The 26,510-nt window shown below is 37.5% G+C and overlaps 1 non-coding gene and 1 pseudogene across 1 annotated transcript; one reads left to right on the forward strand and one right to left on the reverse strand.

The window, feature by feature from the left end:
• Positions 1-3,633: 3,633 nt before the first annotated feature.
• LOC122089757 lies at positions 3,634-23,882 on the reverse strand (annotated as a pseudogene).
• Positions 23,883-25,128: 1,246 nt separating this feature from the next.
• Positions 25,129-25,235, forward strand: LOC122090235. The gene has a single exon (XR_006143476.1). It is a non-coding gene; the product is annotated as a small nucleolar RNA R71 (small nucleolar RNA).
• Positions 25,236-26,510: the final 1,275 nt, after the last annotated feature.

A 26,510-nucleotide genomic window follows, 5' to 3' on the forward strand; every position in this document is an offset into this window, starting at 1 on the left:
GATTTCAAGTTCAACTTTTTACCAGATCAAAGCAATGGCATATGTGATGGATGTCAATATATCCATGTGGAAGCATAATTGCTCCATTGCACCATAGAAATGAAATTGGGGCCAGAAAAATCCATCCACCAACTTGAGATTTGTGTTCATAAACATCTCTATTTGATTTAAATACCTTATTATAGTTGAATCTAAACTGGGTTCAAAAAAATATTATATAATTGAAGCCTGAAATACTTCACCAACAGTGAAAGTTTTCGTGTTACAGATTTGTAGCATTCCTTGAAAACAAGTTTCATAAAATGGGAATCTACATACAATGCAGAAATATTTGTAGTGAATGTAGAGTTGGTGGAAAGATATTATAAGCTTTTTTATCAGATTTCTTAATATGAGCTTTGATAGTGGAACTATATTATCGATGGAACTGTAGAAAAATATTTGATTCAATATTATTTATTAAAAATATTCTCTTTTGAATAGTTATCATTCTCTAATTTTATTAGAGATCGAATGAATTTTATGCATTTTTTGAAGTCTTAAATAAAGTACCTAATTAACACGAGCATAACAATATTTGAAATTTTGTAGTATCCTTTCTTTTACCAAAATTTTAACCATATTATCAAATTTAAAATTCAAATAATAACTGCATGTATCCATATCCAAGCTTCCCCCAAATTTACATTATTAATGATGGATAATATAGTATGGTCTTATATATTCAGTATGGTTGCCAAAAGCACATATTCAAATGTGCAAATCAAAGAAAAATGCAGCCTATGGTAGGAATAGTCATTCATTTAGGCTAAGTGCAGTACTTTTGCTAGCTACAGCAAGGAAGCAAGAAGAAGATTTTCCCATTGAAAATTATCAACTAATTAATTGTGTCACTAGTTCCTAGATGGTTCACTTAGCTTCTATTGACTGCCCAAATATCTGACACATGAAGTCCCAATGGGCTCAAATTTTGTCGATAAAACAGCAGTCAATCAAAAAGAAGGTTATAACTTCTCAATTAACCACTTTGGTGACTCGACATCTGCTAAAGGATGAATGCATTGAAGCTCCACCCCTACATACCTTAGAAATTTCTGAATGAAGCCTCTATGCCAGCTTTGCTGCCAGGCCTTGGATGGCAACAAGGATCATTTTTTTTTTATTGGATCATGAGCCACCCTTTATTCTATCAAATTTCACATAAATTATTTCATAGATCTAAGGAGCTATGAATTTTATATATTATTCTCTTTTAAAAATGAAGACACTCTAGTTATTTGTATTTTGTTCTATCAATTATGACAATTTTACATTTGTAATATGTTTGTGGTTTTGCATGTAATTTATAATAAAATGTCTTATAAATATAATCAAATAACAAGTGAGACACTTACAAGGATAAATATCTTGGTCTCCTTCAATATCTTATGTGAGACATCTTTCTGTCACCTCAATTATAATTAAAGGATGTGAAATGTCTGTCTAAGTTTTTGATGTACACTGCACTAACAACTCTTATTTCTATCTTTTTCTTCTCTCCTCTCTCCTTCTTTCCTATTGATGAACCATCAAAGCCCCTCCTCCTCCCTCCTTCCGATTGGTGCACTTGCCCTATATATCCCTCTCTTGCTTAGAGAACCCTCTTCCTTAAAGTATAATGTGTAATATACAATCCATCACAAAAGGATAAAACTTCATGACAATAAATCATATTTTAAACTTGAAGTTAATGTTATGGAAAGACTTACCAATACTTGTATCACAAAATAACTAGGAAGAAAAAGCTAAAGGTTACAAACGAAGTCTAAAGTTAGCTGTTTGATTATTCACATTTAACTTGTTTCATAATCCATTGCAATGTTACTTTAACTCTCTACATTTACTTTATAAATTGTGTCAAAATAAAGATTACAATACCTATGCATGACTAGTCATGAATAAATTGTTTCACATTCTGTATACATGAAATGAGAATTGTGCCTATAATAGTCATGCTAATTACTTATGTTTTAACAAAAACAACATGCATTCTGCAACTCCATGTACCATTTTTTAGAGAGATAGAGGGGGGCTCACATGGATCTAAATCTTTGGCCGCAACTATTAAGTTATAGAAAAGTATTGATACTTAAAAATAAATTTCCAACATAAATCATTTGAAGCAACATTTGAACCAAAAAAAAAAAATTTGAAACTGATGGTTGTGATGAATATGTTCACATTTAATGCATGATAAACTACCAGGTGCTTAGCCACTCGTCAAATTGTCTTAAATATCACTAGGTGCTCTTTGATGGCATTTGGTAATAGCTAGAGGATGCGCTACGTAAGTCAACCATGGTGATCCAATCATTGGCCTGCAATTAATATACATGTAAGGCTCCAATTAGGCCAGGGAAATTATCCAAGGTCTCAGCCTAATTAAATGACCATCATCCTTGATTGGCATTTTACAATCTTGTACTATCCCACTGTGGATTAAAATCATGCCTAACCATAATTTGGTGATTACAACATTATGTGGACATGTTCATTGAATTTGAGACCAAACTAAATTTTATCACGCATGAAACTGTCACACTTGCTTTTCTATGAACTGGAGCTCAATTTGGAGTGTTTTTTTTTTTTTTTTATTTATTTTTTTTTTTTTTTTTTTTTTTTTTGTCAATCATCATCTAGAGCCTATAGACAATGGGCCCACAGGCAGGGAGGAGTGGCAGGGGAGATAAGGTGGGATGGCCAGAGGTTTAAACACATTACCTCCTGCATCTTCCACTGGACTTATAGCTGGCAGAACCCATTGAGCTATAAGCTAATTCCCTATCAATATTGTTTGTGTTGTGTTGGAACCAAGGAGATGCCTCACAATTATTCTTATCTAAGCTATCAAATTTATTATTTGTAAATGGCACTATTAACAGTAATAATTATTTTTAGCAAAAAAAATGTAATGATTATTTTTTTTTTTATCATTATTATTATTGTTAAATGTTACTATGATACAAAGTGGTTGCCAATTCTCCCTTTAGAGAGTGCTTCCTTGGTTTAGTAGATCAAGTCGCCTTGACGGTATCTAAGTCATATAAATATTTGTATCTTTCCTGCTTTCCAACAAGGTTTGTGGCCCTCTTAGGCCCCATTTTGATCCCTCTATGGGTCCTTCCCTTGTCTCTTCTGTTAGTCCCTCGTGTGGATCCTAGTTGACCCCTCGAAAAAAAAAAAGTGGTGATGTCTTTTAACTCTCTTTGCCACAAGCTAAAGGTACCCTTCCCATCAAATCTCTCCACCTCATGTGTAGTGCTTGACATATTAACTATCATCTTTATTTTTTGTTAGGAACATATTATCTACCATCGCAAACAAAGAAACAAATACATTGAAAATCAATTGCACCACAATGTAATAAGAGTAAAAGATAGATAGGCAGAACAAAACATACAAATGTAGTGCATTAGAGCGCCTATATCCATATGTGGTGAAGCTTACAACACTTCTTACCAAAAAAAAGAACTGCTTACAATACTACCTTGAAGTATTTATGCTAGATGGCCTGTGACCAGTCTCAGCAAACATAATTTATACAAGGATATTTGTAGTTTACATTGCCAGGAGTCTATGGGAACTGAAATAGAATCAACCACAACAGAGATGAGCCCGAAGTCGAGGCTCAGCCACCACGATTAGCGGTATCTTTTTAGGTGAAGAAAGACCATAAAGTTCATCCATGTTCAAGTCCTTGGGTTGCATCTCACCTGGCAATTTCCAGAGGAACCCATGTATCAGGTTAGCCAAGTATGATTGAATCATCTTTAGCCCAAGGACATAGCCAGGACATATCCTCCTCCCTGATCCAAATGGCAACAGCTCGAAATCGCGTCCCTTTATATCAATTGTTTTCCCAGTGAACCTCCCAGGACGGAATTCTTGCGGTGCATCCCATAGCACTGGGTCCCTCCCTATATTGACCATCATGTACTCTGGTTCCTGCTAGAATGGTATAGCCGGCAACCTTGCAATCTTCTTGAGCCTGGTGGGGTGCTAGCAGTGGTGACACTGGGTACATTCTCATTGTCTCCTTCTCTATGGCATTTTTTTTTTTTTTTTTCGCTAAAAATTCATTGTATTAAGAAGAAATAAAGAATGTACATCCCAATATAAAAGAAAAAGAAGATATCACCACCATCACACAAGAAATAGACTAAGATAAAATTTGACCAGCCCCACCTTCGGCATTGCCATCAGCAGGAAAAGGCCCCCTTAAATCTTAGTCTAAATAAAAACCTATAAGTTCATAAAGCGATATCTTGGACGCTGGTTAGCATCCAAATCCAATTCCATTGAAACCAACCGAGGCCAAGCTTCCACTGGATACGACACTTCAAATCTCGCTGCTGATTTTGCCAAAAAATCAGCAATCACATTTGTCTCCCGGTAACAATGCGTCACCTTCCAATTTATTGAATTAAGGAAAGATAATAGACTCCTCCATCGTTGTAGATCAAACCATGGAACTAAACCTTTAGAAAGAAGGATCACCACTTCCGTAGAGTCGCATTTAATCCAAAGATGCTGAAAACCATTTATCTTTGCCTGTTCAAGACCAGCGATCACTGCCAAAAATTCCGCTTCAAAATTTGTTCTGATACCGACATATTCTCTGTAGTTCAAAAGGTTGTTCCCCTTCTCGTTTCTAAAAATCCCGCTTGCTCCGGCCTTCCCTGGATTACCCAAGGAGCATCCATCAGTGTTTAGCTTAATCCATACTGAAAATAGGAGACACCATCGAACTTCCATAATCTCTCTACAAGTTCTTGTTACCTGAGGAATTCCTATTCTTCTAGCATATATATATGGTAGGTTTGGGATATCTTTGTCTTCCAACTGCCCTATCCAACTCTTCTGTTGCTCTTTTGAAGATCTCTGGGTTTTTCAAGAGCGCAGAGAGAGTCCACTCCACTGAAACGACAGAATTCTCAGTGCTACCTGATAGTAGTTCTTGAAGGATCAAATCAATAGAAAAAATCATACATTAGAAGTATTGGGTGAGACAATTATTTCAGTTGGAACTGAATCTCCAAGATGGCCTGGATGCAATACCCACTATTATAGCCCTACATACATATAAGTGCATGGGATTGGGCATGAAAATAGCCTAGCTAGGACAGCTGTAAAATGGGGCAATGAGACCTGGTTCCTTGTACAATGAGATACTGATCTAATGGTGTACACGAGTACAATAAGACCTTTTCTGCTGGCAAGCCTGGTTCTAGTAAAACCCAGTCTTATTAGGCTCCAAATGAGTCCTTGGAGGGTGGTTTGGTTTTTATTTTTTATTTTTTTAACACATATTAGGGTTTCCATCTTAATTTTCTGTTGGTTCTATTGAGTTCATTCATCAGATTTTGGAAAAAGTTTTACTTCATATGATGAAAGACACCCACGAATCTACCATTGTTACTATTTTTCCTGTTTGTTGGAGGTCTGAAATACCTTTCAATGTTCTTAACACCCATCCAAGTATCCAACTACAATGATGACAATCGGTGAAGGAATGACTCCAATTTTCAAACATGGAATCATTATTTGGATAAGGTCCAGCTGATTCCAATCCAATTCATTCCAAATTGACAAAAATAGTCGGAATTAACCAAATTCAGCATGAACCCTAGAAACACTGTATGGATCATCCACTCCATAATGGCAAGAAACAAGATTGGACTCAGCTGATTCCAATTCAAATTGCTCATTCTGTGAGAAAACTCCATTTTTTTTTTTTTTTTTTTTTTTTTTTTTTTTTTTTTTTTTTTTTGTCCTTTTAACACAATAAATAGAGTAGAAAATAAAGCTCACATAGGGTGTTTAGTGATCTTCAATGTTTTCGGTAAAAATTGAATGTTACTCATTCAATCCCGGTATGACCCAATTCATACGGTAGTCGGCTCAGGCCACGGCACTAGTTCCGCCTAGATACTTGTCATTAGAAAAATGATAATAATAATAAGAGAAAATTTCATTGCCACCCCCTGAACTTTGCCTTTTAATCAATGCCCTCCCTTGGACTTTTCAAAATGACTTAGACACCACCTGTAGATTTAAAAAATTACAAATCCATCCCTGCCGTTAGCCTTCTTTGTTAAGTGATGATAGAACTGTTAATTTGTTTCTTCAATGTCCAAAATACCCCCACTCAATGTGACATTACTAATTTGCCCTTAACACATATTCTACTTCAAATTTCTTTGGACAACCACTGGGTTTTGGTGAAAAAAGGAGCTCCGGCAAGCCCTCCCCTCCGGCGAAGGTTCTTGTCTAGCCCTCCCTCAAGCGAAGGTTCGTCTTCAATGGTTGTAAACGTCAAGCACTAGAGCGGCACCCTCCACCCACCAGCCCAAGTCAAGCACTCGAGTGGCACCCGTCATCCACCAGCCCTTATCGTCTTCTCCAGAGGAGTAATTATCAAGATCTGAACTCTCTAAAGCATGGGTTTCTCCTCTCTCTCTCTCTCTCTCTCTAATCTTCTCTATTTTGAATGGTTGAAGGTCTTCGAATCCGATGAGCAATATAGAGATTAGAGACTACAGAAACAACGAGTGACTAAATTACGAAGATCTGAACTCTGCTGCTTCTACTTCTACTTCTTCCACTCTTGATCTGCTTAGGATCTATGGCCATGGGGAGTTGTTGTTACTTTGAAGATTCGAGAACTAAGAAGAAGAGGAAGATGTTATCGGGAAAAAGCTCTGCCTCTGTGACCAAAAAATCGTCAACTAGGAAAATCAATGGACTGCCCCCTCATCATCACTTGTTTTTCTACTCTGCTGCTCCAGAGTAGAATAAAAGCCTCAAATTGAATCATGGAAAGGGAAGAAAAACTGAGTTTCTTAATCATCCATCAATATCGATCTTTAGCATTTCTTTTTTTTTTTCCCCCTTTTTTCTTGGTGTCTTTCCCTAAACGAGTTTTTGGGATGATTTCAGAACAGATTAACCATCCTAATTGCTCTATATAGCAGCTTTTCTAAGATCATCCATAATGTCCTAAAACAGAAACTCTCCGGAAGCTAACAGATCAGTTAATTAAACTTGTCTATAACTATTGTTTAACTCAAAGATGAAGAGGAAGTTGGCATTTTTCTTCCACTGATTCATGATTTTACATACAAACATTGTTTCTAATCTTCATGTTCTTCTCCTTGAATGAAGTAGTCAAGAGAATATATTTTATTTCCTTGCGAGACTCCAGAGTCCAGAGAGGGACTTCAATTTTCAATACCTACTCTATTATTCTATTGTTGCTGTGAACAATTCAAAGAAATAGAAAAATCGTTGGGAAAGACAGATTGGAATTTCTGTGTGGATCCATGTAGCGGTGAATCGGGATGGGCAACGGAAAATCCGATGAAGGGATTGGAGGGGAGGACAGGGAAAAAACCTTTGCCGAAGGACTGGAGATCGCCGCAGCCCCTTCTTTCACCAAAACCCAACGGCTGTCCAAAGAAGAAATCGTTGGCTTTGAAGTGGAAGATGTGTCAAGGGCAAATTAGTAATGTCACATTAAGTGAAGGGTATTTTGACCATTTAAGAGAAAAAAATAACAGTCCTATCATCATTTAACCGAGAAGGCTAATGGCAGGGATGGATTTTTAATTATCTAAATCTCCAAGGGTGTCTAAGTCATTTCGAAAAGTTCAGGGGAGGGCATTGATTAAAGGGCAAAGTTCAGCGGATGGCAATGCAATTTTCTCCAATAATAAACAGAGTGAAAAACAGTGAAGATTAGCTTTGGGGATTTACCAGCGTTTTGCCCTTAAGAGCCGTACTATCGAGCTTCACTTCCAAATTAGGATCATTGGCCAATCATAGCAACATATCAACCATATCGTTCCCTTCCAAAATCTCCACACCTCTTCTCCTCATCTCATGCTCAGAGATCACCTTCTCCAGAAACACATCAAATCTCTTCCCTAAATCCTTCATCTGCTTCACATATCCCTTCAGATCCAAGAACCCCAACAAAGGAAACCAATCCCCAATATCCAACACCCCATTTAAGAAGAACAATTCCTCAAACATCTTCTTCAGATCCTCCAATGCTTCCCTAGGCTCATTCAAAAACTTCTTTCCCATCACAATCCGAATAATAAAGCTAAAATTAGCATTCAAGGGATGGGTTTTCAATCTAATTTCTTTCATTGATAAAGCACAGATTCTCCTTAGAAGCAAACCCATCTCATCCATTTGAATTTGCTCATACAAATCAAGACGTTTATGGGTGAAGAGTTAAGTCAAGTATAGCTTATTGAGGAAGTGCCAGTAGGGGCCATTAGAGGACCAAGTTGGTCATTGTTGGTGTACAATGCCTTGTATTCCGTCAGAGTTTAATCCATGGAGTATTGGTGCAACACCTCGACAGGCAGGACGATGGTCCCACTAGCCGGTTAGCAGGCCATGGGGGTTGCAAGGGGGGCAGGAAGCCCCCTATTCAAATTTTTTAATTGAGGGCAATTGTGTACTTTTTGGATTAGGATTTTTTTCTCTATCTATTTGTAGCGAGGGTTTCTTTCTCTATAATGCAAGCAATACTGAGAGGTGTGAGGGATGAGTGTTATAACCCTATTCTCCATTAATAGTGAAGTAGGTTCTCATCTCACCGAGGACGTAGGAAATCTTGTCAAACCTCGTAAATTTGTGTGCATTACTTGTTCTTGTTTTTCCATTATCTTCTGCATCGTTTTAGGGTTGCATTTTTACAAATTGGTATCAGAGCTCTAGGTTTCCATTTTCTAGGGTTTACTATCACGATGGCAAGGAAGGGATCAAATGTCAAGTATGATATCGAGCAGTTCAATGGGAAGAACAATTTCACTCTCTGGCGTCAAAGGATAAAGGATCTTCTGATACAACAGGGTTTGACGAAAATGTTATTGGAGAACTCAAAGAAACCTGCAAAAATTATTGACGAAGATTGGGAGGAGAAGGAGGAAAAGGACGTTAGTGCTATTCGATTGAATCTTTCTGATGATGCCTTACAATATGTTATGGGTATTGAATCTACATGGCAGTTATGGGCGAATATTGAAAGCATGTACATGATGAAGTCCCTAATGAACAAGTTGTTCGTGAAAAAGCAATTATATTCTCTACAGATGGAGGAAGATACGGATCTATTAGAGTATCTTAACATGTTCAATCAGATCGTAAGTAAACTTGCAAACCTGGAGGTTAAGATTGAGGATGAAGACAAGGCGTTACTGTTGCTGTCATCACTCCCAGAATCATATGATCACCTGATAATGACTCTTTTGTACGGGAAGGAGACCCTTGAGATGGATGAAGTCGCAGCTTCCCTCATGTCCAATGATACAAGGAAGAAGACCAGTAGTACGAAATCTCAAAGAGAAGGTCTTTTTGGAAGTGACAAGGAGCAGAAAAGAGGGAGATCAAATTGAAAGGGATCTAGGAAGGGTCGATCGAAATCAAAAGGAGCAAAGACAAAGGTCTCTTATTACTATTACAAAAATGAAGGTCATCTGAAAAGAGAGTGCTTGAAGAGGAAGGCGGACTTGAATAAAAAAGGTATAGATAAGGCATCTGAGGAAGCTAGCCTGGTTGATAGTTCATATGGAGATGATAGAGATGTACTCTCTATATCATCAAGTAAGAATCAATCTTCTAATTGTTGGATTTTAGATTCTGGATGTTCATATCACATGTGTTTACACAAAGATTGGTTTGATACATATCAACCTTATAATGGTGAGTCTGTCCTAATGGAAAATGTTGTATGCAAGATCATTGGGATAGGCACTATCAAAATCAAAATGTTTGATGGGATAGTAAGAACTTTAGCAGATGTGAGACATGTACCAGAATTAAGGAAAAACTTAATATCTTTGGGGGCACTTGACTCAAATGGTTGCAACTACATAGCAGAAGGTGGAGTTCTCAAAGTTATTAAGGGTGTTATGGTTGTCATAAAGGGATAACTAATAGGAAACCTATACAGACTAATAGGCAACACTATTACAGGTGAAGCATCTATGACGATAGATATAAGATTTGATACAGATGATACATATCTGTGGCATATGCGGTTAGGGCATATGGGAGAAAGAGGATTGATGGAGTTTCATAAAACAAAACTGTTAAGGGAGTGAAAACTTATAAACTGGACTTTTGCAAGTATTGTGTGTTCAGGAAATAGTGCAAGGTTAGTTTCAAAACTACAAAACATAAGAGTAAAGGGGTGCTTGATTATGTACACAACGATGTATGGGATCCTTCAACAATAAAATCTAAAGGTGTGGCAGAATACTTCATGACCTTTGTTGATGATTACTCAATGAAAGTCTAGATCTACTTTATAAAGCATAAAAGTGAGGTATTCATTAAATTTAAGGAAGGCTGAGGTGGAAAGGAAGACAGGAAAGAAAATTGAGTAATTGAGAACAGATAATGGAGGGGAGTACACGTACAAGCCGTTTCTAGAATTGTGTAAAGCTGAAGGGATTACACGTCAATTCACGATTCCAAAGACACCACAGTAAAATGGTATAGCTGAAAGGATGAACAGAACACTTCTAGAAAGTGCTCGGAGTATGAGGCTGAATGTGGGGTTGAGCAAGAGATTTTGGGCAGAAGCAGTGAATATGGCATGTTTCCTCATCAATAGGTCTCTATCAAAGGCGATTGATTATAAAATTCCCAAAGAGGTATGGATAGGAAAACCAATAGATTATTCTATTCTAAAAATATTTGGTTGTCCAGCCTATGCACATGTTGAGAGTGAGCAGCATTCCAAGTTAGACTCAAAGTCTAAACAGTGCATTTTTCTTAGTTTTAAGAAAGGTGTAAAGGGATTCAAGTTGTGGTATCCAAGTTCACAAAAAATTGTGGTTAGCAGGGACGTTGTGTCTGATGAGTCTCATATGGTGAAGTTAAAATGCAATTCATAAATAGTTAGTGAAAATAAAGAAGGTTCTGTTGTGCAGGTGGAGTTAGGTGAGTCAGAAATAACAAGAGAAAATGAGTCATCCAGTGACTTACCAGGATAATAGGAAGCAGTAGAAGTTCCTATATTGTAGCAAAGGGTAAAGGGAAGCGTACTCACAAAGCACCTATGAGATATGAGTTTGAGGACATGGTTGCCTATGCCCTCACTATAGGTATTGGTGATCCATCTTCCTACCATGATGCTTTGAATGATGCACAACATGATAAATGGATGGTAGCTATGATAGAGGAAATGGAGTCCCTGGAGAAGAACAAGACTTGGGATATTGTGGCAAAACCCAAAGAAAGAAAAATCATTGGGTATAAATGGGTCTTTCGTAAGAAAGAGGTAGCATCCGAGAAGAAGCGTGAAAGGTATAAGGCCAAACTTGTAGCCAAAGGCTATGCACAGAAGAAGGGGATAGACTACAATGAAATATTCTCTCCAGTGGTGAAACACACTTCAATCAGGATATTACTTGCTTTGGTGGTCATGTATGATTTGGAGCTTGAACAGCTTGATGTAAAGACTGCATTTCTTCATGGTGACTTAAAGGAACAGATTTATATGGACTAGCCTAAAGGTTTCAAGGTGCAGGGAAAGGATGATCATGTTTGTCTACTTAAGAGGTCACTTTATGGTCTTAAGCAATCTCCTAGGCAATGGTACAAGCGCTTTGATTCCCACATGATGAAGACTAGCTACACAAGAAGTGAGTATGATAGTTGTGTTTATTATAAAGTGTCAAGTGATAATTCCATTATTTTGTTGATGCTTTATGTTGATGATATCCTCATTGCTGCAAAGAAAAAAAAAATTATAGTCTCTTTGAAGTCTTTGTTGAGCGTTGAATTTGAGATGAAGGATCTTGGTGCTGCTAAGAAGATCCTTAGAATGAAAATCCTTAGAGATAGAAATGCAGATAAACTTTGGGTAACTCAGAAGAAGTATATTAAAAAAGTGCTAGAGCGTTTCAATATAAAAAAGGCTAAGCCGGTTAGCACTCCGTTAGCTAGCCACTTCAAGTTATCTGAAAGGGAATGCCATACAACACATGAGAAGGTGGAGCAGATGTCTCAGGTCTCTTATGCTAGGGCAGTTGGGAATCTCATGTATGCTATGGTGTGTAGCAGGCCGGATTTGTGTTATGCAGTCAGTGTTGTTAGCAGATACATGAGTAATCTAGGGAAGGAGCATTAGAATACAATTAAGTGGATCTTCATATATTTAAGCAAGACTAAAGATATAGGTGTTATGTTCAGTGGCAAGGAAAGTTCTACAGAATTGGCAGATTATGTTGATTACGACTATGCTGGGGATTTAGACAAGAGGAGGTCTACTACAGGGTATATATTTACATTGGCTGGTGGACCTATATCATGGAGGGTGATACTTCAGTCTACAATTGCATTGTCCACTATAGAGGCAGAGTACATGGCAGCAGTTGAGGTTGCCAAGGAAGGAGTCTGGTTGGCTGGATTGGTTTGTGAGTTGGGGTTGGAGTAAGAAGGTATAGTGTTACATTGTGATAGTCAGAGTGCCATACATGTTGCAAAGAATTAGGTGTTTCATGCAAGGACAAAGCATATTGATGTGAGATTTCATAAGATCAGGGAGCTTGTGTCAGAGGGCAGTATTCACTTGAGAAAAATTCATACAGATCTCAATCCTGCAGATATGTTTACCAAGCCAGCTACTACAAAGATGTTCGAGTCCTATTTGGACTTGATTAATATTACTCACTATTGAAGATGAGGGATGCACCAAATAAATGCGGGTTTGTAGCTCTTATGAGGTACGGGTATGAAGATGTCTACAGGTTATCTTTACAGGAGGCTTGACAAAATTCAAACCAAGGTGAAGATTATTGGTATACGATGTCTTATATTCCGTTAGAGTTTAATCCAGGGAGTACTGGTGCAGCATCTCGACAGGCAAGACGACGGTCCCACTAGTTGGTTAGCGGGCCATGAGGGTTGCAAGGGGGCAGGAGGACCCCTGTATAGCAGGGGGTGTAGGGGGGCGCAGCCCCCCGCTCGAATATTTTATTTGAGGACAATTGTGTACTTTTCGGATTAGGGTTTTTTTCGCTATATATTTGCAGCAAGGGTTTCTTTCTCTGTAATGCAAACAATACTGAGAGGTGTAAGGGACGAGCGCTGTAACCGTACTCTTCATTGATAGTGAAGCAGGATCTCATCTCATCAGGGACGTAGGCAATCTTGCCGAACCTCGAAATTTTGTGTGCATTGCTTGTTCTTGTTTTTCCATTATCTTTTGCATCGTTTTCGGGTTGTGTTTCTACAATCATGGTGGAGTAGTTGAAGAAGGTGTACTTGCTGGCAGTGGTTTTTGGTCGAGAAGCAAAGCTATGATTGTGGGTTTTGAGAAGTTGTTTGGCCATGGGAACAGAGGAGGCGACAACGACAGGGATTGAACTGTAGTAGAGTTGGATTAAAGGGCCATATTATTGGGAGAGAGAGTGGATGGAACGGTGGGGGAGAGAGCCTATGAGGTTGAGGTTTCCGATGATTGGCCATGGTTTTGGGCTTGGTGGTGGGTTTGGCTATCGGCAATGGAGATGGGTTGGGAAGAAGAAGAGGATGATGAGTGTAATTGCCACGAGCAGCACAGCCCATGAAAGAGTTTTGATGTCCATGGCCATGATCAAGGGTGGAGTCTCTGAGTTAGAGAGAGCTAGCAAGTTGTTCAAGTCCAGGAATTCTACTGTGATGAAGGAAATGGAACACCTGTGCTGGCCACAATCCAACATGTCATTTTCAAATAGGATAACACTAATTGTCTATCTTGGCATTTATCTAGTTTTTTTTTTCAAAAATAAAGAACTAGATATTTATAAAATGATTGGTAACAAACTTCTTAGGTGTTCCAATTTTCCCCTTTCGGCATAGCGTCCTTGTTGTGGCTTCATACATTGTTGGGGTCTATTTTAATACCATTTTTAATGTTTCGGTTCCATTAACCTAACACAATATTTTTCTCTTGAACCATATGACTAAAGGCTTTAAAATGCATTATACCATATTAAGGAGGTTAGAGGGTGTCAACTAGCCTAATAATTCTACCAAAAAAAAAAAAAAACTAGCCTAATAATTTCCCCATATGTGATATTGGATTAAAGTTTACAGACCCCTCATCGATCTCCCAAACACCCTGATTCTTATTGTATTCTTGGTGGGACACTTAATCGATCTCCCAGGCGGGTCTGGTACTTGCCATATTCTTGGGTGTCAGAATTTAAACCAAAATAGAATTGGAATCATGGTTCTAAGTATTGGTATTGAATCGGTGATATCAGTCATATCGTAAAGGCAAAAGTGAAAAATTCACAGCAATCCAATCCGATCTGAATAGGTATTAACATATATCGATACGAATAACGATAACTAAATCCTTGATTGGAATTGCTAGAATACGAAAATATAATGGAGAAATGAAGCAGTTCTTCTAAGAAGAAATTGAAGGCTGAAAACACGAGAGAATATATAAATACATGATTGAACCTGAGACTCAAATACAGTATGGTATAAGTCTAGAGATACCATCTATACTTCTGGTCTAAGAAATGTTATAATGATTGAGAAGCTACCAGCAGCAATAAAAATAAAAAAGAAGGCCTAGCAAGAGGTAAAAAGGTGCACAAGTGTTTTCACATGTTAGGGAAAAAAATTATTGTTTTAAGATTTCAATTTTTTTTTTTTTTTTTAAGGCTAATGAGGAACCCCCTTGAATTTGCCCAGTTTTCAGTTCAAACCCAAAGCTAAACCCTGATTACAAATAGTCACACCTAACCCATATAACATATCAGTCATGAGGAGACTTGCACTAAAGACGTATGTTAACAAATCTGCGCCTTTGGACCAATGGAAATACACTTAAGGTGTAATTTTTGTCATTCATGAATTATTTACCGGTTAGATTTGGTTCAACTTTGATTTGATTAAGATATAAACTGAAACTGCACCGATTATTAATTGGTTTCTCTTATTTGTTGGCTATAGAGATAAGATCATTGATCGAAAGAGATCGTAGAAATGGAGGTTTCCCTCTTACTTATCGGTGGAGAGAGAGAAAGAGAGAGAGATAAAGAACGGACAAGACTTAAGAGAGTGAGAGACTTGTAGTGATCGCTTGCCCCACGTTTTTTTAGTAAGAAAATTTATTGAAGAGAACGGATTACACTCCTATTATCTTATTAACCTATCCGTAATAGATAGGGCTGTAACGCCCTGGCCCCATTAACTTTGCAAAATATTGTTCTCTTTGGCCCATGTGCTTGAAGGCTTTAAAACACGTTGTGCCATGTTGAGGAGACTTGATGTTGTTGACTAGCCCAGTGTTCTTTCCCTAGGCGATGTGGGACTAAAGTTTGCACACCCTCACTGATCTCCCAAATCTCTTGGTACTTGCCGTATTCCTGGTGGGAATACGTCACTGATCTCCCAGGCAGTTCTAGTACTTTTCGTATTCTCAGGTGTCACAACTTCCCCCCTTTTGGCACAACGTCCCCATTGTGGCCCCACACACTGTTGGGATCTCGTGATCACATTTTTCCTAACTTGTATGTGACTAAAAATTGGATTTTTTTTATTTTTTATTTTTTATTTACATCCAAGAAGCTCTTTCTCTTACATACGCAGAAGTCTATTATATATCAAAACACAAACTCAAGTATTTAAATACTTTGATGCTTGGTGATGGCGTCAGCTATTTATTTCATGTTTCAAAACATAGTCCAAAGAGAAGTAAATAAAATAAAATCAAAATGTATTATCCAACACCATTATTTAATAACTCATAATAACTTAATTAAATGTCTCTATTATTAGAATAAACAAAAAAAGAACTATCATGAATCTTCTTCAATATCCTGTTGCTTCTGGCTTCTAGTGCAATCCATGCACACACATACTCCATCATCTGTGTCTGAGAGTTTTAATAAAGGGGTGAGCTCGACAGCTCAGTTAGTCAAAGAATAGAATCGTACATGCATTAATAAGCACATCTTACACATGGAAATATTATATGTAATATGACATTAAAAGAATTAACTTAATATAGATCTCTCTTTGTTCTACTGCATGTGCACGCTCAGTAAGAGTGAGGAACATAATTGTTGATCATCTGAAGACTGTCATTTCTTACGTTACCCGGTTGAACACCACTGGGAGTCATTTTTCATTAACCCCAGTTGACTGAACCGGGTCTGGGATCATATAAGCTCTCCTTGTCAGAGTTCTTGATCTAGTTCTAGAGGAGTAAGGGAATTCCCATTCTTACCCTCATTCTTGTTTTGTTCTAGAGGATAGTGTGTTCCCCTTGTGGGAGGTCTTATCCTCAACTATATTCTGGTGTCCTCATCCAACACCTATCCTCCTGCTAGAAAAGGATGTAGTCTGAGTTCTGGTTCTGAAGCTAAAAGTCTAGGTATGGGAACATATTTTCAATTCATTTATGCATGTCCCTAATAAGATTCTATATTCTGTTATGGCACAATATCATATTTATATAATATGGACATATGATACATACATGGCATATCATTAAATAAAAATGTATGAGATGACATGATTATTTTTCAAAATATCATAACAACACACATATTAACATGAGAGAAATCCGTATATCAATTTACATAATAATGTAAGAGGCATATCAACCATGTTAAGCCTATTAATTAACTCACCTTGATTTCTTGTATATAATTACCAGATCTCTAGTTTCTCTTTTATAGAGTGTACAGTCCTTAAATATGCCCACCTAACATATTACATTCATATTTTTTAGATTATGTCTAGTTTTATGTTTAATATTTTTCTACTTCCATAACATCTAATATAAGCAATAGATATAAAATAAATTATATATCTTTAAAGTAGTCTTAAAATACAATAAATTATCAGTAGGACTTATCTCTAGATTAGGTATTTGAGACCCTTCAAAATAGGTCTCAACATAGGGTACTGCACTGTGATCATTTCTGTTAAACTGAAATGACCAAAATGCATTAATACTACTTTTCCCCTTTTCCAGAAACCATATGGGTCTATGATTTTTATGGATAGCACTAAACTAATAAATTAAGCTACAAATCATTAAAAGGATGCATACTCTAGATCAATTTTAGACCATCCGAAATGTAGACATAAAGTCTGGTATGTGCACTGGACAAAATTGACCACAGTCCAATAAAATATACATTTCTCTATCTTTCGTAAATCAGATGGATTGGAAATTTTTATGGGTACAACTAGACTAACAGAGATATAAATCATTAGAATGATTCATATTCTAATTCAGTCTTCAAATCATTTTAAATATATATACAAGTACTAATATATGCATTGCATATATGCACTGGATTGAATTAACAATAGTTCACTATAAATACATTTTATCCATCTTTTGTAACTAAAAAAGGTCAGGAGATTTTTATGGATAAAAATAGACTTTTGGAGCTACCACATATAAGAAAATTAGACCAAAACAACATTCCTAAATTGAGTATTTGTTTGAGATTTTAAATGTAACCGCAAGCGTACGGGTCAGTGTAGCTACGGGTCGAACTCAGGGAGAGTAGCCACTTTATTTTTTTTTTCTTTTAATAATGCGAAAGTGAACCTATTAATGGTTGTGATCTAATTCTAACTACCGTCCTAAACATATGTATCTAAAATTACGTCCTAACCATTCGTCATCTAAGAATTTAAAGACGCAAGCCAAGCAATTAAAATTAAATAAATAAATAACTGAAAAATAAACAACCCACACAATTAAAAAAAAAAAACAATAAAGGAAAAAAATGCTGAAATAAAAATAAAGTAAAAGAAAACGAATAAAGCTAGAGAGAGACTCATAAGTAGGTTTCTCTACTTAGCCTGAGAGATGCATCATAATATGAGCTTCCCTACTTGACCAGAGAGTCACTCTTACAAAGATTACTCTACTTGGCTTTAGGGAAAGGGAGACAATTAAAATAAAAGTAATAAATTGATGGTTCTATGGCTAGGAGAGGCAAAGCCAACACATACACTAGCCATGAACCTTGGGGGAAAGGGATAGCAATAATGTAACGACTAAAATTCAAATTCTAAATTAAGAAAGAAAGGGTAGTTAGAAGAGGGAATGAGAGGGGGGAGAGAAGACTACTGAAGGAGACTACTTACTTGAATCAATGCTTGAACTTGAAAGCTTGGGTGATTTGAGATACTACAAGTACTAAAAACCAGATCTGGAATAAACCAAATCTGAAATTTCTAGTACTAGAGAAAACAAATCTTGAAAAGAAAAAACTGAACTTAAAAAAAAAAAAAAGATACTCCACAGCTCGTGAGCTTGTCACCTAGATCTAAGCCTAGAACTATAACTTTAAAAATTACAACTCAATTGCATAAATCATAAACATAAAAGGTTGAATAAGAATAAACGAGTGCTTGCATTAATTGACATAAAAAACTATTACAAAAGTGATTAAAGCAAAAATAGAGAAGAACTAAAACTAAAGAGTGAGAGAGGGAGAGAGAAGAAAACTAAGCACAAACTAGAAAACAAACTAAGGAGAATAATAAAATAGGAGGGGGGGGGGAGGAAGGGGCTTTTATAGGGTTTTTTTCTTGCCTCCTTCCTTCTACAAGTTTTCTTTAAGAAAAGAAAGAAAATAAAATTAAATTAAATCTTGGTAAAAATCCTCATTCTCTGAGATATTGTGTGAGGAAAGAGAGAATTTGTTTTCAAAATTAACAAATTCTATTCCTTCCTTATAATATTCACCAATATCTTGCAATCTTGATTAAATTAGCAAGGAATCTCTGCATAGCATCTTCAAGATCTTGTGAGGTGGTAAGGAGAGAAAATAATCTTCAGGATTTTGTAAGAGAGAGGATGTGGTACCAATGTGTGGGTCTCACCTTTGGACCGGTTCTTGATTCACTTTAAACACTTTCTCTTGTAGATTTGGAAACTAAAAAAAAAATAAGAAAAATAAAAGTAGTTCTATCCAAAGTGGGGCAAAATGTACACTTATATCCCTAAGATTTTACACATTATTGTGCTCATCAAATTCCCCCATACTTGACTTTTTCTCATCCTTGAGCAAGATTAATAAATAAAGAAATGAAAGAAAAAGCCTAACTCACTTTCGTAGGAATCACGGTTGCATTTAGCACGTGCAACAAGCCTTTAAATCCCTATGTTACCCTAGTGGATGAGTTGTGTCTCGTGAGTGTTTGCAGTGAATATACACCCAAAATTCAGAATAAATAAATTCCAACCTTTGCTAAAGGTAAGGCTCATATCGATCCAGAGCAAAGATAATTTTTCTTATAAGGGACCCCCACTCTTGAACTTTTATTACCCTTTATCAATTCCAGGCACTAGCATATTTCTTAATTTGGAACTCACCTCGTCTCTTCCAAAAAATCCTTATCTTAAGGTAAAACCACTTGTGAAGAAATAGGGAATCAATGACTAAGGTGTTGGAATGTTTTTGACCAAAACATATTGCCAAGCATTAATGACATTTGCACATTTTTTTCTTCTTTTTTTTTTTCGCTTAATAAACTCTATTCTACTCCACTACTTTTGGCTTGAATGACATGATGGAGCCAACACCAGACACCCAAGTTACTTTGTAGCTTCACTTTTTGTATATGCCCAAAAAGACAGTGATGCTAGAGTTCCTTCAGAAGTTTCCTTCCAAGGAATTTCGATCAAGACACCACGCTTCCTGAGGTGCAATGCCCTGTCTAGTTCTAAGGGAATCAACTCTTATTTTTCTTTATACCACATTTCACATTTCATTTAAAATTGTGCATTTGTCAACCCATGCCAAATTAAAAAGAAGGTCTCAACTCCAAATAAAAAGTACAAGGAACCCACAGACTTACATATGGTCCAACACCATAAAATAGGGGTCTCTTATTTTTCAAAAGAAAGTCCCATCTCAAGACATAGGCTTGTTTCTTTCTTCTCAATAGGGTTTTTATACATTCAAAATGGGTACCTTAGTCAAAACTTTTATTTTCATACATCAAGCAACCGAATGGTATGATCATTAGCCAAAAGCCAAAGTAGGACTTCATCCTTTAGCAAGCTAAAAAAAAAAAAAAAAAAAACAAATAAAACAAAATGGAAAAAGCAGAAACTGGTTTCCCTCCCCCACACTTAAGTCATGCAATGTTCTCAATGCATGGAAAGAATTAAAAACGGAGACAATGCAAGGGGGTTATACCTGATTAAAAGTTAGTCATCTGTGTAAAGAGGTTCATGGAGATCTATGACCTCTTCACTACCAGTATTAGGAAACTCGATGAATGGTTTTAAACGCTGACCATTAACCTTCGAAATTACCCCTTTTCCTGGATTCAAAATCTCCACAGCCCCATGGGGATGTACATTATGGACAATAAACGGGCCATCCCATCGGGATCTACGCTTACTAGGGAAAAGATGCAATCGAGAGTTGTACAATAAGACCTTATCATCAATTGCAAAAGATTTACGTAGAATGTGCGTATCATGGAAGGCTTTGGTCTTTTTCTTGTAAATCCTAGACCTTTCATAGGCTTCATTCCTAAGTTCCTCCAACTCAAATAGTTGGAGCCTATGATGAATTCCCGCATCAGAAAAATCAAAGTTGAGCTTCTTGATGGCCCAAAAGGCCTTATGCTCTAACTCAACTGGTAAGGGACAAGCTTTTCCATACACCAAACAGTAGAGAGACTGACCAAGGTCGGTCTTGAATGCAGTCCGATGGGCCCACAAGGCATCAATGAGCTTAAGGGACCAATCCTTATGATTGGGATTAACAGTTTTCTCCAAGATTTGTTTGAACTGTCTATTAGACACCTCCACTTGGCCACTAGTTTGGGGGTGATAAGGGGTAGATAACTTATGGGTGATCCCATACTTTTTCATTAAGGCCTCAAAAAGCCGATTACAAAAATGAGTACCCCTATCACTAATTATTGCACGTGGTGCACCAAAGTGGGAAAAATTTTTCTCTTGTAGAAACTGGACCACTACTTCGTGGTCATTAGTTTTACAAGGTATGGCTTCTATCCATTTAGAAACATAATCAACGGCCAAAAGTATGTACAAATTCCCAAACGAATTAGGGAATGGTCCAATAAAATCGATGCCTCATACATCAAAGATCTCAACTACCAAAATAGGATTGAGGAGCATCATGTTCCTCTTATTGATACAACCAAAAGACTGGTAGGTGGGACAAGCCTTGCAAAAATCAAAAGCATCTCTAAAAAGAGTGGGCCAATAAAATCCGCATTGGAGAACCTTTGCGGCAGTCGTCTTAGGTCCAAAGTGTTCACCACATGCATGATCATGACAAAAAGAAAGAATAGAATGTTGCTCATGATCAGGAACACATCGTCGGATAATCTGATCCAGATATATCTTAAACAAATAAGGATCACCCCAGAAAAAGTGCTTAACTTGGGAAGGAAACCTATACTTATCTTGGGTGGACCAGTGATCTGGAGTCACACTTGAAACTAAGAAGTTGACAATGTCAACAAACCATGGTTCACTGGACACTATAAATAACTATTCATTTGGAAAGTTCACGTTGACTGGAGAATCGACAGTCAAGGAATTGGGAAGCTGGGATAAATGGCCTGCAACTAGGTTTTCAACTTCTTTTTTATATCTAACTTCTAAATCAAACTCTTGTAAAAGTAAAACCCACCTAATGAGACAGGATTTGGAATCCTTCTTCTGAACTAAGTATCTGAGAGCAGAATGATCAGTATACACCACCACATGTGAACCATCTAAGTAAGACCGAAACTTTTCTAATCCAAATACAACCGCTAAAAATTCTTTTTCAGTGATTGTATAATTGACTTGTGCATCATTTAAGGTCCTACTAGCATAGTAAATGACAGTGGGCAACTTATTAATCCTTTGACCCAAAACCGCTCCTATGGCAAAATCCGAAGCATCACATATTAGTTCAAAAGGTTCAGTCCAAGCATCACATATTAATTCTTCTTAAGTTGTTTGAAGGATTCTAGGCACTCTTTAGAAAACTCAAAAGTTTGATCTTTAGCAAGTAATGAAGTGAGAGGTCACGCTAAGTGACTAAAGTTCTTAATAAACCTTCTGTAGAAGCCCGCATGCCCTAGAAAAGACCAGACGTCCTTAACAGATTGAGGAGGTGGTAAATTATCAATTAAATCCACTTTGGCTCTATCTACCTTAATTCCCTCCTTGAATATTACATGGCCTAAAACAATACTAGATTTTACTATGAAATGGCATTTCTCCCAATTCAAAACCAAATTCTTAGATATGCACCTTTTCAAAACTAGAGAAAGATGATGAAGACATTCAGAATAGGAATTCCCATGAATTGAAAAGGCATCCATAAATACTTCTAAGAATTTTTCGACCATGTCAGAAAAGATGCTCATCATGCATCGTTGGAACATAGCAGGGGCATTGCAAATCCCAAAGGGCATACGCTTGTAAGCAAATGTTCCATATGGGCATGTAAAAGTGGTCTTATGTTGGTCCTCTAAAGCAATTGGGATCTGATTATAGCCAGAATATCCATCAACAAAACAATAGCATTCATGTCCAGCTAACCTCTCTAACATCTAGTCAATGAATGGCAATGGAAAATGGTCCTTCCAGGTTGCCACATTAAGTTTCCTGTAGTCTATGCACACTCTCCACGGACACGGGTTGGAATTAGTTCATTATTGGCATTAGGAACTACAGTCACACTAGACTTCTTAGGCACTGCGTGAACTGGGCTTACCCATTGGCTGTTAGAAATAGGATAAATTATTTCATGATCCAAGCACTTTAGGATCTCTTTTTTAATGGCTTCCATCATCATTGGATTAGCTCTTCTTTGGGGTTTCGTGGATGGTTTGGAATCCTCTATAAGATGTATATGATGTTGCACAATAGAAGGGCTTATACCCTTGATATCAGCCATGGTCCAACCTGGGGCTTCCTTATTATCTTTTAACACTTTAAGTAACTCCTCTTCCTAGCTAGAAGTCAAATTTGAAGAAATTATTACAGGAAGAGTCTGGTCAAGCCCTAGGAAAGCATACCTCAAATTAGATGGCAACTCCTTAAGATCTAGCTTAGGGAGCTCAACTATGGAAGGTTTGGGAATGGAATTGAAAAGGGGTCCTAAGGGCTCCACAGGTGTGTGAAGACTCAAGACTTCAGAAAAAAAAATTTCACTATCATCATTCAACTCATCCATACACTCTTGGAATTCTGAATCAAAATCAATATCAAAGTTAGTAACTAAATCCAGAAAATCCTCAAGCATATTGATCTCTTCTTCCATATGTGGTTGCTTGTCTATCCTAAGCATGTTAAACTCAACAGTTTGGTTACTAAAAGATAATTTTAGGAAACCATTCCGGCAGTTGATTAATGCATTACTGGTAGCCAATAATGGTCTTCCTAAAATTATTGGAATCTCATCCTTGGTTGAAAAGGGCTTGGTATCTAACACAATGAAATCAATAGGGAAAATAAATTCCCCCACCTTTAGTAAGACATCCTCAACCATCCCTTTAGGAATCCTAACAGACCTATCTACCAACTGAAGAGTAGTTCCAGTGGCTTTCAATTCTCCTAATCCAAGTTGTTTGTACACATGTTAAGGTAAAAGATTCACACTTTCGCCAAGGTCAAGTAAGGCATGCTCAATGTAGGTGTTGCCTATGACACAAGATATGGTAGGGCTCCCTAGATCCTTATACTTGGCTGCTATAGGCTGAGTAATTATGGAACTTATGTTACCTGCCAAAAATGCCTTTTTGGGCACACTAGTGATACGTTTGTGAGTATACAAATCTTTCAGTACCTTTGCATAGGCGGGGATCTGGGATATGGCATCCAAAAGAGGGATGTTCACTTCTACCCTTTTGAAGTCTTCTAAAATTTTATCCATAGAAGCAGTCTTCTTTTTGTGTACCAAGCAATTAGGAAATGGGATAGGATGAACATAAGGACTGTTAGGGATTTGCCTTTTTTCAGAAGAATCATTTTTTGTTTTCTCAACCAAATCATCTTTAGTTTTAAAAGAATCTTTAGGTTCATTAGACAAACCTAGAACAAGCAGCACACTTGTGTCCTCAACTGAAGGAGAGTTAATAGGAGTAATAGATGGGGAAGATTTAGGAACGTTTTGTTGGTACTCTCTACCACTCCTAAGGGCATAAACAACATTACATTGGTTAGAGGGCTCTTATTGGGTCTGACCTTGTACTATATTCAGTGGTGCATTTGTTGGTGTTTGTGAACTAACAAGCTGATGATGCCTAGGGTTAGGCTCTGGTTGACTGGGTAAAGTTTCTTTCTCCCTCTCACGCATAATTGAGACAACTTGAGTGAGTTCTCTTGTAAGATTTTGACTGCTTGTCATGAGGAGGGCCATATTTTTTTTCAAGTAACTTATTCTACTTGCCTCTCCAGTGTTGGTAAACCCAGGGGGTTGCTGATAAGATGATAGGAGAGGGGCCTTAGGAAAACTAGCCTGAGGTCCTACATTTGACCTAGGAAAAGTATTTTGGGAAAAAGATTGTTGTGTAAAGGGAGGCCTTTGAAGTCTAGGTTGACCTTGATTATGGAAATTGGAAGGCCTTGCTTGGTTGCTCTGATTCCAAGAGAAATTTGGGTGACTTCTTCATCCTGGATTGTAGGTGTTACTATATGGATTATTCTGGTATAAGGCATTAACACTATCATTAGAAGTGCCCCCAGAGGTGTTGGGGCATTCTTCTATGAGATGTCCAGGGGACTGGCACCAAGCACAAATCTTAACCAAATTGACTGATGATGGCTCTCTAGGAACAATAGCCTCAGTTCTCTTGATTAGGCTATCCAAATGGGCTTCCTTGGCTACTATCTCATCCACAAAATATCTTTTTTCTCTTATGGTTCTTTCACTCTCTTGGGTTGATTCCCACTCACGGGTTTTGTCAGCTAAGTCAAGTAAGAATTCCCATGCCTTTCCTTCATCTATAAAGTATGTGAATCCCTCAGGGCACATAGACTCTGTCATTTGTTTAGTTGAGTAATCAATACCCTCATAAATTATTTGACATAAATGCCATAAGTCTAGGCCATGGTGAGGGCATTCTTGGAGTAGATCCTTGAATCTCTCCATAAGTTTGGAAAATGACTCACTAGGCTTTTGCCTAAACTGAAGGATATCACTTCTAAGCTTATTGGTCTTGTGAGTTGAGAAAAACTTCTTAAGGAAGACAATTATGAACTGTTCCCATGAGGTTATGGAATTTGTGGGTAACCCATACAACCACTTCTTAGCTTGGTCTTTCAATGCAAAAGTGATAAACCTAAGCTTAACAGCATCATCAGAAAGCTGTTGGATCTTAATTAGAACACATACCTCTTTAAATTCCCTTAGAAATAGGTATGCATCCTCAGAGGTCAACCTATGGAAGTGGGGTAACATAGTAATGTATTGAGATTTGAGTTCAAAATTATTGCCCAGGGCTTGTGGTAGAACTATGCAGGAAGATTGGGTTGTTCTAGCAGGGTAGAACCTATCTTTCAGAGATTTAGGTGAAGGGTTTCGCTGTTGGTCTCCCATATTGAAGGGTTTCAAAGAGAGCAAACGTATAGGGTCACTACTTGTTGGATCTCTTCTTTCTAACCGATTCTTAGTATTACGTACCTTTTTTTTTTTTTTATTAAGAGATGATCTTTAGATAAAGAGAAGGAAAGATACATCAACAAAAAAATCAATGAAAAAGGCAAGGCAGAAACCCCTAGCGCCACTAGCAATCTCCACCTTCGGCATGGCCATCAGTAGAGAGAGCTAGCAAAATCCCTATGGGAATCTAAAATGATGTCTATCCTGAATATCATTCTCTAAGAACTCTACTATATGACTGGGGAAAGACATCGAGAATACAGAGTTTCCAGATTTGGAAGCCTGTTTTGCCAAGAAGTCCACTATCGAATTTGCTTCGCGAAAGCAATGGGAGATCTTTCATGGGATCGATTCCAGGAACGGAAGAAGGTGAACGATGGAATATGGTTACTCTGAATCGCAGTGACCACCACAGCTGAGTTAGACTCCATCCAAAGACCCCTTGCATCTAGTGCCTTTGCCATCAAAATGCCCTCCATAACAGCCTCAAACTCAGCATCATAAATCTGTTTAATGCCCAAAAAAATACTAAAAGAATCACGAACTTGGCCATCATGATCACGAGCTACCCCTCCAGCCCCTGCTCTTCCCGGGTTTCCCAGAGCGCTACAATCGACATTAATCTTAAGCCAATTCGGATGAGGCTTACACCAGCAGACTTCCAGAGGAGGGAGATGCCTGGATGAAACTGTAGATAATCCCAATCTCCTACAACACATAACATCAATCGGGGACTTCACCTCGCCCTTCACCTTCCCTATGCAAAGACAGAGCTCTTGCCGACTAAAGTCAAATATCTGCTTATCATTCCTGGCATTGTTATCG

The sequence above is a fragment of the Macadamia integrifolia genome, chromosome 9, assembly GCF_013358625.1.
Source record: "Macadamia integrifolia cultivar HAES 741 chromosome 9, SCU_Mint_v3, whole genome shotgun sequence".
Classification (NCBI taxonomy): Eukaryota; Viridiplantae; Streptophyta; class Magnoliopsida; order Proteales; family Proteaceae; genus Macadamia; species Macadamia integrifolia.